The sequence below is a fragment of the Panthera tigris genome, chromosome C2 (assembly GCF_018350195.1).
Source record: "Panthera tigris isolate Pti1 chromosome C2, P.tigris_Pti1_mat1.1, whole genome shotgun sequence".
NCBI lineage: Eukaryota > Metazoa > Chordata > Mammalia > Carnivora > Felidae > Panthera > Panthera tigris.
In genome coordinates, this window is record NC_056668.1 from 73,366,095 (window position 1) to 73,379,189 (window position 13,095).

The 13,095-nt window shown below is 46.0% G+C and overlaps 1 long non-coding RNA gene across 2 annotated transcripts in view; it reads left to right on the forward strand.

Moving 5' to 3' along the window:
- Positions 1-2,461: 2,461 nt before the first annotated feature.
- The window catches only part of LOC122230645, a 37,706-nt gene continuing 27,072 nt past the window's right edge, over positions 2,462-13,095 (forward strand). The window contains exons 1-3 of one of the 2 annotated variants that reach the window (XR_006207664.1): positions 2,462-2,563; positions 3,458-3,556; positions 8,863-8,959. This is a non-coding gene — a long non-coding RNA (uncharacterized LOC122230645). Of the gene's footprint in view, positions 2,564-3,457; positions 3,557-8,862; positions 8,960-13,095 lie in introns of those variants that run through there. The other variant, XR_006207665.1, reaches the window with a different exon arrangement.

A 13,095-nucleotide genomic window follows, 5' to 3' on the forward strand; every position in this document is an offset into this window, starting at 1 on the left:
CCCACTGTAGCTTCATCCGCACTGTTAGTCACACTGGAAGGATATGGGAATTCCTTGCTCTGAAGACTCGCCAAGGGGTAACCTACACAGGGGACAAACTGCCCACTCATCCGGATATGAGAGATGGTGTAGTATGGTCTCAGTGGTGCTGCCTGTTATCTGTGTGGCTTGGAGCAGGTCACCTAACCTTTGTGACCTGAGGTAGACTGAGAATAATACCTATCTACAAAGCTTGTTGTGAACACTAAGTAAATCAACATATATGAAATGCATAACACAATACCTGACTCAAAGGAAGACCTTGAAGAGGGATTGGTTCCCTTCCTCCCTATACTTCCTGGCCATTTATGTGCTGAAAGGCAGTGAGTAACCCAAAATAGCAGCTCCACAGATAGAAGGGACTTCAGCAGTTTGAATCCCTTTAACAATCCTAAGAATTGACTAGCTAGCCCTTACTTAAGCTCCTCCCCTTCCAAAAAAGATTTCACCATTTTCTATTCCAAAGAAGTCTGTATCCTTTAGGGAGAGTTCTGATCACTAAGACTTTCTTAAAGTCCTGTCTAGACCCTGAAGAACCACTGTCTCCTTATCTCCGCCAGTACTTTAGCATGAGGAAGAGATCTTTGAACAACATCTGATGCCACACTCACATCATGTTTGTCACAATGGGGTATGAACTCCTCCTACAGAGTAAGGAGAGGCACTCAGCCAAGTAGCAGGGCTGGGCTCTAGCTCCCAAATCTGATTAAGTGTGATCCTGGTCATTTCCCTTTCTGGGTCACAGTTTCCTCATTTGTAAAACGGAAGTTAGGCCAGATTTCTTTCCTGTATTCCCTTTTATGAATATGCCAGTGAGTTTGTTTCCCACAGAAGATTGGCATTTTTATAAACTCTCAAAAAGATATTAAAACATAAAGACAAATTTCAGATTTATTGTGAAAATAGATTTCATTATATAATATATACTTTTGTTTGAGTTTTGCTATCCAATTAAGATAAAATCTGTCTATGCTAGAACACGAAGAGATCACAGCATTTGACATTTAAAAATTTTGCAGATTCCATGGTACCTGGATGGCTCAGTCAGTTGAGCACTTGACCCTTGATTTTGGCTAAAGTCATGATCCCAGGGTCATGGGATCGAGCCCCGCATCAAGCTCAACACTGAGCATGGTGACTGCTTAATATTCTATGTGTGTGTGTGTGTGTGTGTGTGTGTGTGTGTGTGTGTATGTGTGTGTGTGTGTCCCCCTCTGCTCCTATCCCCCGCTCATGCACTCTCTAAAAATTAAAAAAGAAAAAATTATTATTATTTGCAGGTTCCTTCCAGTACTGAAAACCAAAAACTATTAACACCTTGTTTCCAAACTTGGGGATTCTGGTGACTTCATTTAGTTTATTAATACTAAGAGCCTCTATTATTGGCAGGCTCAAGGCTCACTCTTGCTAAACCATCTCTCATATTGAAGGATATATGAAAAATATTTTCCACAGTGCAAGAAAAGGGATCTGTATCAATCACTGAGGAAAAGGCTAGAGATGTCTTAGGAGTGTCTCAAGACTGACTTCTAAATATTTCCAAGATTCTGTCCACTTCTTTTTCAGTGCCTACTTGATCATCCTCCGCATTTTTCAACCATGAGGGCATTGCTCTACTCTCTCCGACTTTACACTGTTCATTGTTCCCCTTTCCCCAAGTTCAGGGTGATGCTTTAGCAGAGACCGCTCTGCCTTGAAACAAGCCAAGCTATAATGCAATGTTGACAAAGATCTTTTTCAAGTTTACACATCCTGTGTGATATTACCCCAAAGGTCACCATCAGGTGAGAGGGACGACCTTAAACAAGAAAGAAGTTCAAGAAGCGGTGCTAAATCAAATGACTTAGAGAACATCTGATCTGCTTTTTCCTTACCAAACTCTGAAAGCTAAACAAGCACCAGGCATCCAGGACTGCTCCTCTGGGGCTGGACACTTCAACAGCGCGTTCACTTGAAGTGCCTTCAGATTCACTTCAAATTAATCCATTGCTTGGAGAACTCATCATACCCCCACCCCCATTCCGTTGGAAATTTTCCACCAGCTGCCAGCATTGACGACAGAGGTTCCCTGCTCTTCCTTTCCGGGTCCTCAGTGTCTGCAGCTGTGACTGCAGCAGGGCTTAGTCCCTATGGGGTTCAGGTGCGCTGGCCCCTCTTCAAGCAACGTAGGACTACGAGGGGAGGTGCGGGACCGCTGCTGGCCCTGCCAGAACTTAACCCCGGTTCCTATCGGCGGACCTCTTTCCCGGGGAAGCCGCCAACCCCTCGGCGTCCAGCGGTCCACTCAAACCACCCGCCGGGCACTTCCGGGAGGAGAGGAACTGGGCGGTCTGGCGCATGCGCACACTACACCCACCGCGCGGCGCGCAGGTTCCCGCCTCGCGGGCTGGCTGCGGTCGGGAGAGTCTGGCTGAGCGGCGGCTGGTGTGCGAGTCGCCCGGCTTGCGTTTTAAAGGGATGGCTCTAAGATTATTCTACCGTACCTAGCGTAGTTGAGGCCACTCGACATCCTTTATGGTGTACTGTAAGTCACTCTCATCTTTGTTTTTAAATACACATATTTTTTGAAAGAAAGGTAGTGCGGATACACAGTTTTTTAAAAAAGAAGCAGGTTGTAACAAAAAGTTTATGAAGAAAAGTAACAGTGCCCTGCTCATCCCCTCCACCTTTCTTCCTTCCATTTTCAATTCCTCCCTCCCGTCCTTCCTACCAGTTTTACCTTTTTTTTTTTTTTTTAAATGCTTATTTATTTATTTTGAGAGAGAGAGAGCGGCCTATGTGCAAGCAAGGAGAGGGGCAGGGACAAAGGAGAGAGAGAGAATCCTACAGGGCTCAGTCTCACAGTGAGATCATGACCTGAGACAAAACCAAGAGCTGGATGCTTAACCAGCTGAGCCACCCAGGTGCCCCAAGAATTCCCAGTTCTAACACGGTTAACATAAAAACTTAACAAAAGACAATTTCAAGTAACAAAAGTAGTAGAACACAGGACAGTGTGCCACTGTTAGGAGCTATTTTGGTTTTTTTAGCAATTAAAAAAAAAATTTAGGTTTATTTATTTTGAGAGAGAGAGGGAGAGAGTGAATCCCAAGCAGGCTCTGCACCATCAGCATGGAGCCCAATAGGGCTCAAACTTACAAACCGTGAGATCATGACGTGAGATCATGACCTGAGTGAAAAACCAAGAGTCAGGTGCCTAACCGACTAAACCACACAGGTCCCCCCTTTTTAGCAATTATTTTAAGAACATCATTCACTAGTAAGATCAGAAGAGCCTTATCAGTCATTCTTAGTCTTTCCATTGCAAAGGGATGATGTGAATTCTTGTAGTAGTGGCTTCTCCACTGTGGAAGCAGTTAAATACACCCCCAACTAAAAAATATCTCCCCCTAAATTCCCTTTCCTTTAACGTTTGCAGCATAAACATCCTTGTTTCAAGAGAAACCCTGTGGCTCAAGCAGATGCTGTTGTTCCCATCCAGCTCATTGCCAAGTATGTCCCCCAAGACCAGATAAAGGTAATGTAATGGGAGACCAGATAGTAAGTACTCCCAAACTGAGGAAAGTAAGCAGGAGAGAGCCCCTGGGAAAATATGACAGCCTAGTTGCTATTTAAAGGCAGGGCAGGAAAGTTAAAAGGACAGAACTTTTTCAGAGTTCTTAGTATAAATAAAAAAAGAGGCATATGGAAAAGAAAATGTATGCACAACTTTGCCCGGGATATGTTTATGAATTTTATAATTTTTAATGCTTTTTTGTTCTTTATAGACTTTTTCAATTAGTATATATCTATTATATAATTAGACAAAATAAAGAAAGTTGTAAATGAATATATGCTACCCCCCCAAAATCTGCATAAACATTAGGAAAAGGGGAAATTCATGTGTAACTGTACTGTGTGTTGTGCATGCATTTTTATCTTGTTCTCTCTGTGTATGTAGAAATTATATTTCCTTTATACTTTTTGGTATTTTACACCTTTTCTGTAGTGAGTATGTATTTTTTTTTAATTAGGTAAAGACAAAGTGATCCGCCATAATAATAATTGATAGGCAAGTATCTCAATAAATGCTAAAAGCATCAGGTGGAAGGTTATTGGGAATATTCACAGGGTCTCAAATATCACCCCACAAATTATGAATTACAAGCAGAAATGGGTTTCTTTACAATGGTAAAATCTGGAGGATGTTACCTTGACCGAGTAATCACATTCACATCACCAAAATGAGACAATTTGGCATCATTTCCCTCCTGGTGCAATATCCTGAACAGGATACAACATCACCTGTGAAATAGTCTTGTCCAGTATTTTGATTGGAACCTATATATACTTTTGAGGAAACAATCAGACAAATCCAAATTGTGGGACATTCTGCAAAACAACTACCTTGGGTTTTTTTAGATGTCATGAAGGACAAAAACAAAACAAAACAAAACAAAAAACAACCAAACAAAAGAACTAGAAAGCTGTACTGGTATAAAGGAGTCTGAAGGGAGGGATGGGACACTATATTGGCATTATTGGGGCAATTGAGGAAATTTCAATACGTACAGCATATTAGCTAACATTGTTTCATTTTTTTTTTTGAGAGTGATAATAGTGTTAGGTTGTATAGGAGAACACCCTATTCTTTTTTTTAATTATTTATTTTTTAATTAATATCCAAGTTAGCATATAGTGCAACAATGATTTCAGGAGTAGATTCCTTAATGCCCCTTACCCATATAGCCCATCCCCCCTCCCACAACACCTCGAGTAACCCTCAGTTTGTTCTCCATATTTATGAGTCTCTTATGCTTTGTCCCACCTCCCTGTTTTTATATTATTTTTGCTTCCCTTCCATTATGTTCATCTGTTTTGTCCTCATATGAGTGAAGTCATATGATATTTGTCTTTCTCTGACTAATTTCACTTAGCATAATACCCTCCAGTTCCATCCACATAGTTGCAAATGAGAATGCCCTATTCTTAGGATACACATGCCACACTACTTAGGAGAGAAGCATTATGACTCAGCAACTTTTCAGTGGCTTGAGGCAGGTGAGGAATATATATTTTTCAGGTGTGTATGTATATGGAAAGAAAGAGATAAAGTGAAAGATGAAATGAACAGCTAGTGAATCTCGGTGAACAGTAGGTATGTTCGTTAGATGATTCTTTCAAATTTTCTGTAGGTTTGAAGTTTTCCCAAGTAAAAAGTTGGGGAGAAGGTACAGGAATAAAGACCCTCACAGTCAGCTCCACCAGGAGACGGCTTTTCATCATACTCGCCAGTGGAGGACCCTGAAACCTTAGGGCTTTGCGAAGGAACCAACCAGATTACTGCAGGCTGCTTTTCAAGCAGCTTTCCAGTGTGGCTGGATTCAGAGCGGGCTAATTGTGGGATGATGTCAGGACACAAAAGATGGACAGATTCCAGTTTGTCTGGTACTGAATAAAAAATAGGTCCTATATCTTAGACAGCCCTGATAAGGCGCCTCCAGGGATATGAGTAATGGTCAGACCCAGGGGATGAACCAGGGCTAAGAAAGCTGGACAATGGAGAGCCCAGAGCACCGTGACAAGGAAATTCTTCCCCTGAATTGCCTTTTCCTATTGAGATAAGATAGTTCACAATAAAGCGCCAGGCTCAGAAGTGCTGCATCAAACCCAGCGAGAGCAGCTGCCACTCAGGCCTGTGAGCCACAGGACTGCGTGCCTGGCGCTGTGGGCACCTGGATGGTCTCCAGAGGGCCTCGGGGGGGAGTCATTGATCTTGGACCCAGAAGGCCTGGTGGTGAATCCCAGTCTCACCACTCCCCAGCTGTGAGACTGATTCCTGCTATTCTTGTTCACAAGAAAGTTCATTCCTCTCCTACCTGCCTTATCGGTGGGCCACAAAACCTGAAAACAAACCATGAAAGGCCTTTTCAACTCCTAAAGGCCAGTAAAATGTTGGTCATCATCATTACCTTATAGGAATGAAGTAGTTTGTTTTATAGCTTCTCTCCTCCTTGCCCCCCCGCTTAGGGGTCCAAAGTGAGTTGGGCCTTGAGTACATTTGTATTGTGAAATTGTGTGAGTAAAGCCCCTTTGAACCTCTGAGGAGGCAGGAGTGAGATACTTTGAGATGCTCACTTTCTCCTGGGCAAAGAAAGAGTAGCAGAAGATGTCACTGCTTTGGGATACCTTACCCAGGAAATAGATCCCCATAGACAGGTGGTGACTCATCCACGCTGTCCCGAGCTAGTGAGTAGCTGAGCGAACACTGGGAGTGTGGGTCATTGTGCTGCACTGGAGGGGAAGCAGGGCCTCCTCCTTAGTCCGAGCTGTGGACCTTGGGGTCTCATGTGAGGTAGAGCAGAACCGGGAGAGTGGAATGGGAGCAATGCCTTTGACCTTCAGGAGGAGAGGACTGAGCTGCTACAGAGAAGAGTGTAACTTAGTGCAAGCGAGAACATTCACGTGGGCCTGCCCCAGCTGCTGTGGTTGCACGGAGCTCCCCGGCACTAGAGTTATTCCAACCCAACTCCATCACCCCTCCTTGAATAGGTTTTGGGAAAGATGTACCATTGCCCAGAGAGTTGGATCAGATGATATGCCACGGCTCTTCCAAACTTAAGAATCTGAACTCCTTTTGTCTAGCCAAGAATTTGGATGAATCTGTCCTCTGCTCACTAGCCACATGACCTTGGACATGTTTATTAGCTTTCCGAGCCTTCATTTTCTCAGCTGTAAAATGAGGTTATTATCTCAAAAAATTGTTATAAGCATCAACAGAGATAAGGAATGATAAATCATAAACATCTTCTCCTGTCTCTGTACCTTACCCAGTTCTGGGGTGACCAGGTGAGTGCCTGGAGTGGCTGTCCCATGGGTCAGAGCAAAGGTCACATGTGCTTGAGGAATCAGCACTAAATCAGATTTCACTAGCCATCCTCCCTCCAGGGTGTTCCCTTTGGCTCTTTTTGTCTTCCCTATCTCCTGTCTTTAATCTCCCCTTCTTCCTTTCCCTTGTGTTCACTCAGCTAGCACTTTCTGAGAGGTTCTCTGTCCCAGATACCCTGCTGGCTGGGGCAGTGCATGAATCACATGCAGTTGAGAATGTGAGCAGTGTCTTGCCTGGTGCTGACAGAGAACGGAAGAGGAGGGCCATGGTCTAAGGGAGGCCTGTGCTGTGGGCTTACAGAGGGGCGGTCCTTTGGCGGGGGCAAGGCTAGAGGAGTGGTGGCCAGACAGGGGAAGTTTACACTAGGAATAAGATGTTTGAGCCTGTCTTTGAAGAACAGATAATGACTTTCTACACAGAGAAGATGAGGCCCCAGTCCTTAACCAGCTCCTTCCCTCTGGTCAGCTTCTACAAGCAGCTTCCTTTTTTTTTTTTTTTTTTTTTTTTTGAGGTAGGCAGAGGGAGAGGAAGAATCTTTTTTTTTTTTTTATTTTTATCTATTTTTGAGAGAGAGCGAGTGAGCATGCTGGAGTGGGGGAGGGGCAGAGAGAGAGAAGGAGACACAGAATCTGAAGCCGAGTCCAGGCTCTGAGCTGTCAGCACAGAGCCTGACGTGATGCGGGGCTTGAACTCACAAACTGTGAGATCATGACCTTAGCCGAAGTTGGACACTTAACTGACTGAGCCACGCAGGCACCCCAGGCAGCTTCTTTCTAAGCGAGATGATGTGAAAGCTAGCCACAGTTCCTGGAATCACTGCTGCCTGCTCACTGGGGGCTGTAAAACATCACTGTGAAATAAAGGGAGTAATTCTTAACGCTGTCTGTGCCCTAGAATCACCTGTGGTTTGTTTTCGTTGTTTTAATTCAGGTTTCCTGGCTCCACCCTTTATATATTCTGATTCAGTGTATCTGGAACAGTACCCCCCCCCCCCGGTTATTGGTATGGCCTGCTCTCACAAATCCAAGGTAGAGATATTGTCACACCCACTTTGTTTCTCCAGTCTCTCACTAAAGACTGCCCATGGTTTACTTCAGGAAGCTCAGCATCCCCTCGTAAAGATCTCCAACTCTTGCTTCAGTTCGCTGAGAACCCGAAAGGCTTAGATAGTCCAAAAAGTGAAGGTGCTGCGATGGGGTTAGGTGGCATTCTTCCAGCCTCCATTCCCAGAGAAGAGAGGACGGATGATGAACGGTCCACTACTTATCTATCTTCCCCATGCCCCCACTTTCCCCATCTGCGAAATGGGAATAAAAACAGTCCTTACTTCATAAGATGGCAGTGAAGACTAAGCGAGCACGGAGCACACAAGAGCACACAGTGAGCACTCAGTAAATGATGGCTGTGGCTGTAGAGGCAGCTGGGCCAGCCTGTTAGGGGGGTGGGCTCTGGAGCCAGACTCTCTGGTTCACAGCCTAGCAGCTGTTCTCCGTATAACCTCCATGCCTCAGTTTCCTTCTCCGTGCAATAGAAGTGGTCGTGACTCCCTCCCAGAACTGATACTGAATGTTATTAAATCAATGAATAAGTGCAAGGCACTGAATTCAATGCTGGGCAAACAACACTTAAGAAAGGTTAGCAGTTACCATTACTTCTGCTGTGATCTCTCGCTGCCTCATGGTGTCACTGTTGGACACCGATCCCCTCGGTTCTCAGCTGGTGCGTGCCCCCTGCTCCCTACAGCCTTTCAGGCCCAGCTGGGGCCCTTGGAAGAAGGGACAGCAGCCTCCCCCTTTCCTAATCATGGCCAAGGGTACCCTGACTTGGTCTCCTAAAATAGCAGTTCACCTACACAGCCTCCTCCCCGGGAGACCAGCTAGCTGAGCAAGGCTGAGTCAGACTGGTTCCAGCCCCTCCAGCTGGCGAAACCTGAATCTTCACTCTCTTCCCCATAGAGACCCACCCTGTGCCCGCAGCTTTTCTGTCACCGTCTTGGAGTCTAAGGATCTGAGCGTATCCCTTTCCCCAGTGAGGCTACTCTTTGAAGGAAGTTACCAGGGTGAGTCCTGGGGCCCCACACCCCATTTTGTTCAGAAGGCTGTCTGTCCTCTGTGGTGCCAAGTGACTGACCCTCATTAGGAAGATTCCCCAAGAGATTAATTACCACGTGCCAGCACGTGCCCTTGTGGTGGAACCACGGCCAGGGATCCTCAGGCACTTTTTTGTTTCCTAGAGAAGAGGGCAAAACCCCACACATCTACTGTCTGCTTCGAAATCACGTCATGTGCAATTTTTACAAACCGCACGTGTGATTCTAATAAGCAGCCAAGGCAGAGAATCACTGAAATAAGAAGACTGACACCTAATGGTTATTAACACCCACCTGTGCAAATGGCTGTGCGCTTATTCCCCAGAGGCTGCCATCCCCCAGAACATTTTGATCCTAAAATATTGGAGCTAAATCCGTCCTTTGAGATCAGCTGACTCGATGATTACCAGACTCTGTGCACAGCCGAATCATCAGGTTGGTCTGTTTATCATATGGATTCTCACGTATTGCTGATACAGTGGGTCTGGGAGTGGAAGAGGGCGGGGACCCCAAATCCTACTGAGAATGCAACAAGGAGGGGACCTGTGAGGAGGGTGTGGACAAAGTGGATAGAAGGCTGCCCACACAGTCGTGCCCCGGCAGGGAGTTGTTAGAGGCAAGGGCAGCATCCCAGGTAGAATCAGACAGTTGGCATCAGAAGCTGGAAACACAATGCAGTTCTCAAAATTAAATCTTTTTTTTAAAGTATTTATTTGTATTTTTACCTTTTTTTAACGTTTACTTATTTTTGAGAGAGAGAGAGTGTGAGGAGGGGAAGGGCAGAGAGAGAGAGTGCGGGCCTCGAACGCAAGAACCATGAGATCATGACCTGAGCTGAAGTAAGTCGCTCAACCAACTGAGCCACCCAGACGCCCCCTCAACGTTAAATCTTAAATCTCTTGCCAATTAATATATCCCCTGTCTGGCTATTGGAGCATAATTTCAGATGGAAGAAAAATGTATGTCTAAAGCAGGAATCCCAATATCAAAACCCTCCGCGAGAGTGGAGGTGAGCCCTGGGAATGCAAGCTAGGAAACCATTGCTGCCAATGGTCAGTGAGGAAAGCCTTGGGCTCCGATGACCTCATGGCTCTTTTCTGTCGCCGGTGACTGGACACTCCCTTCCCTTTGCCCCCCTCCACCCACAGGCATATCAGACAGATGACCACAGGAGCACAGGGGAAAAGTGCTCCCCATCGATAACACACATTCTCATGTGCTGCTGTGGCCTCATCTCCTGAATGTCCTGTGATGTCAGGCTGAGCAAGCCTGAGTGAGGTCAGCGGGAACTCTCTCCCTGGAGACCCAGGAATTTTTTGAAAAGTCGTACAAGGACAAATGCCTGGTCATGCCTTGAATTCTCTGTGTGAAACCTTTAGCTCTGACAGCTCAAGTCCCATTTGCTCCTTGGCTTACTGTGCATGGTTTTGTTTTTCTGAGCAGTGTTCGCTGTGAGAGGTGAAAGAGTATTTTCATCTGGCTCCAGAGGAGTCAGCAAGGCAGGCTATCCAGCCAAGAAGGAGGTAGTTGCTGAACCAAACTAGGCTCAAATGCTACTGCCTCCAGAGCCCTTACCTCAGAAGGGGTCTCTCCCACTCCTCTGCATTCAGGCAGTGACCCTAAGTGACCTTTCCTGAGCTCCAAAGAACTCAGTTAGTGATAAGGAACTCAACGTGCGGGGACCAGAGCCTCCTGGGTGTCACCATTCCCAACATAATGCCAGAGCCTCACCAAAGTCCTTTCCCCACATTCTCATGCTCTCAAACCTCTGACCGCTCCCCAACCTTCCCCACCTCCTACTTAGCTAAATATTTGGGAGCTGAAACAATAGCCTTACTGAGGCAGTGGTGGGCAATTACTGGAAAGCCATGTGATTGTCCAAATTGAACCAATTTGTCAAAGACTGTTTTCCTTTCACTCATCACCTCCCCCACACCCCATGATAAGATAGGGTCCCCAGAGCACAATAATCCTTTCCTGAGATACAATGTAGAGGCTCCTGAGAAAAGCAACAAAAGTGAGGCTAATTTTGGCTTTTCTGGGACTAAAGGAAAGGAGGCAGGCCAGCCCCATCCAGCTCCAGGAAGCCAGGGTGGGCCTTGTTTCGTTGCTCCAGGGTATCTGCTCAGACCACCAGGGGATTTGGAGAACAATGCCAGGAGGGTGGGGAGGAGGGGAGCAGAGTCCTGGCCCTGGCTGCAGTGTGGGAAGCCTGGTCCCAGCTCTGAAGAGGTCTCTAAAATGACAATCCGTGACTTCAGATTTGAAATGGGTTTTAACTGTAAACTCCTCACCACTGCTCCCCAACTAAATCAGTAATGAATTAAGATTTGGGGATCCTGGGGCGCCTGGGTGGCTCAGTTGGTTAAGTGTCCAACTTTGGTTCAGGTCGTGATCTGGTGGTTCGTGAGTTCGAGCCCTGCGTTGGGCTTTGTTGACAGCTCCGGGAGCCTGGAGCCTGCTTTGGATTCTGTGTCTCTCTCTCTTTCCCCTCCCGCTTGCGCTCTGTCTGCCTGTCTCCTTCTCTCTCTCTCTCTCTCTCTCTCTCTCTCTCTCTCTCCCTCCCTCCAAAAAATAAATAAATATTAAAAAAAAAGTATTTGAGGATCCCTACAGACAAGCAGTGGTCTTCATGCTCTTCAGGGCTCCGTGATGCCCCTAAAGTTGTAAGCTACTGTTGGTATGCATCAGCACTTTTTTCCAGGGTGAGGGTCCTTGACTTTCCTCTGATTCTCAAAGGGATCCACCGTCCCCAAAAGATGTGTACCTCTAGGAGGAGTGCGACACCCAGGCAGAGCTCCTGTCCTTTATGGCAACGCTGGACAGATTTCAATGTGCATTAGAATTGGCCGGGTATCAGGTTAAAACGTAGACTATGATTCAGTAGGTCTGGGCAGGGCTCAGAGTGTGCATTTCTGACAAGCTCTAGGTGACTCAGAGTCGGCTGGTCCACAAACCACATGCTTGAGTAGCAAAGCTTGAGGGTTTGCAGTGGGTTTCTTACTCCAAGTCTGGATCAGGGCCATAGCCTCCTAACCCAACTCTCAACTACCTCCCGATGGCCATGGGAAGTGACATAATTCTAATCCCATTCTTCCTCCTTCCCCCCACCCCCACCCCAGCCTCTATGTTAAATAATGGCACTGAAGAATCCATAAACAAAATGTTTCATGATTTGTCTTCATCCTATGTTTTCTCCCATTGTCTCGCTCCACGATTAATTCCGTTCATGCTGGATTACATAAGGACAAGGACAGGGGGGAGCTGGACCAGGGTCTGAATCCTGTTCCTGTCATTTACTAGTTTTGTGACCATCTGAATTCCAGTTCCTTCATACGTACAATGGGAATAAAAATATCTACCTCATGGAGTTACCATGAGCAGCAAATGAGATAGTGTGTGTAGAGCATTTAGCACAGCGTTTGCATGTAGCAAATGCTCAATAAGCAGATTGATAAGAGTCCGACGCAGGGCTTGAGCCCACAAACCGCGAGATCATGACCCGAGCTGAAGTCGGACACTTAACTGACTGAACCTCCCAGGCGCTCCCTGAATTCAGTGTTTTAGATTGAGGGGTTAAAAGGTCTCTACAGTTTGGTTCGTTGGCTAAACCATGGATCTAAAGGTGGCCTACACAGAATGAAGTTAAATGCCAGAACAGCTTTGGCATATTGTAGAGGAAGGTAGCCAAAAGCTTAGGGAGACTGGTATGTTAAAGTCAATTTATCACGTAAGACCTGCTCACCGACATCAGCAGGGCCAGGAGTACAAACCTTTTGCTCTGACTGTGAAAATAAGTTTGTGAAGGGGGGCTCAGCTTCCTTGTGGTCACTCTTGTCTGTAGGTCAAACTTTATAATAGGAACTGCAACCACCAAACTTATATCCCTCATGCAAGGGGATAATGGGATCTCGGAGCGGCAGGTACCAAGTGATAATCACTTAATCACCAAAGACAAGCTGTGTGTGGTTACCATCATGGACGATTATGCCCAAGCAATAATCACAATATTATGATTCATAGAGACCTATGGTGTTTAGCTGGTAGATCACGGTCCCTTTGGGGAAGACTGAAAGAAAGATTAACAATGTTAGTAGAG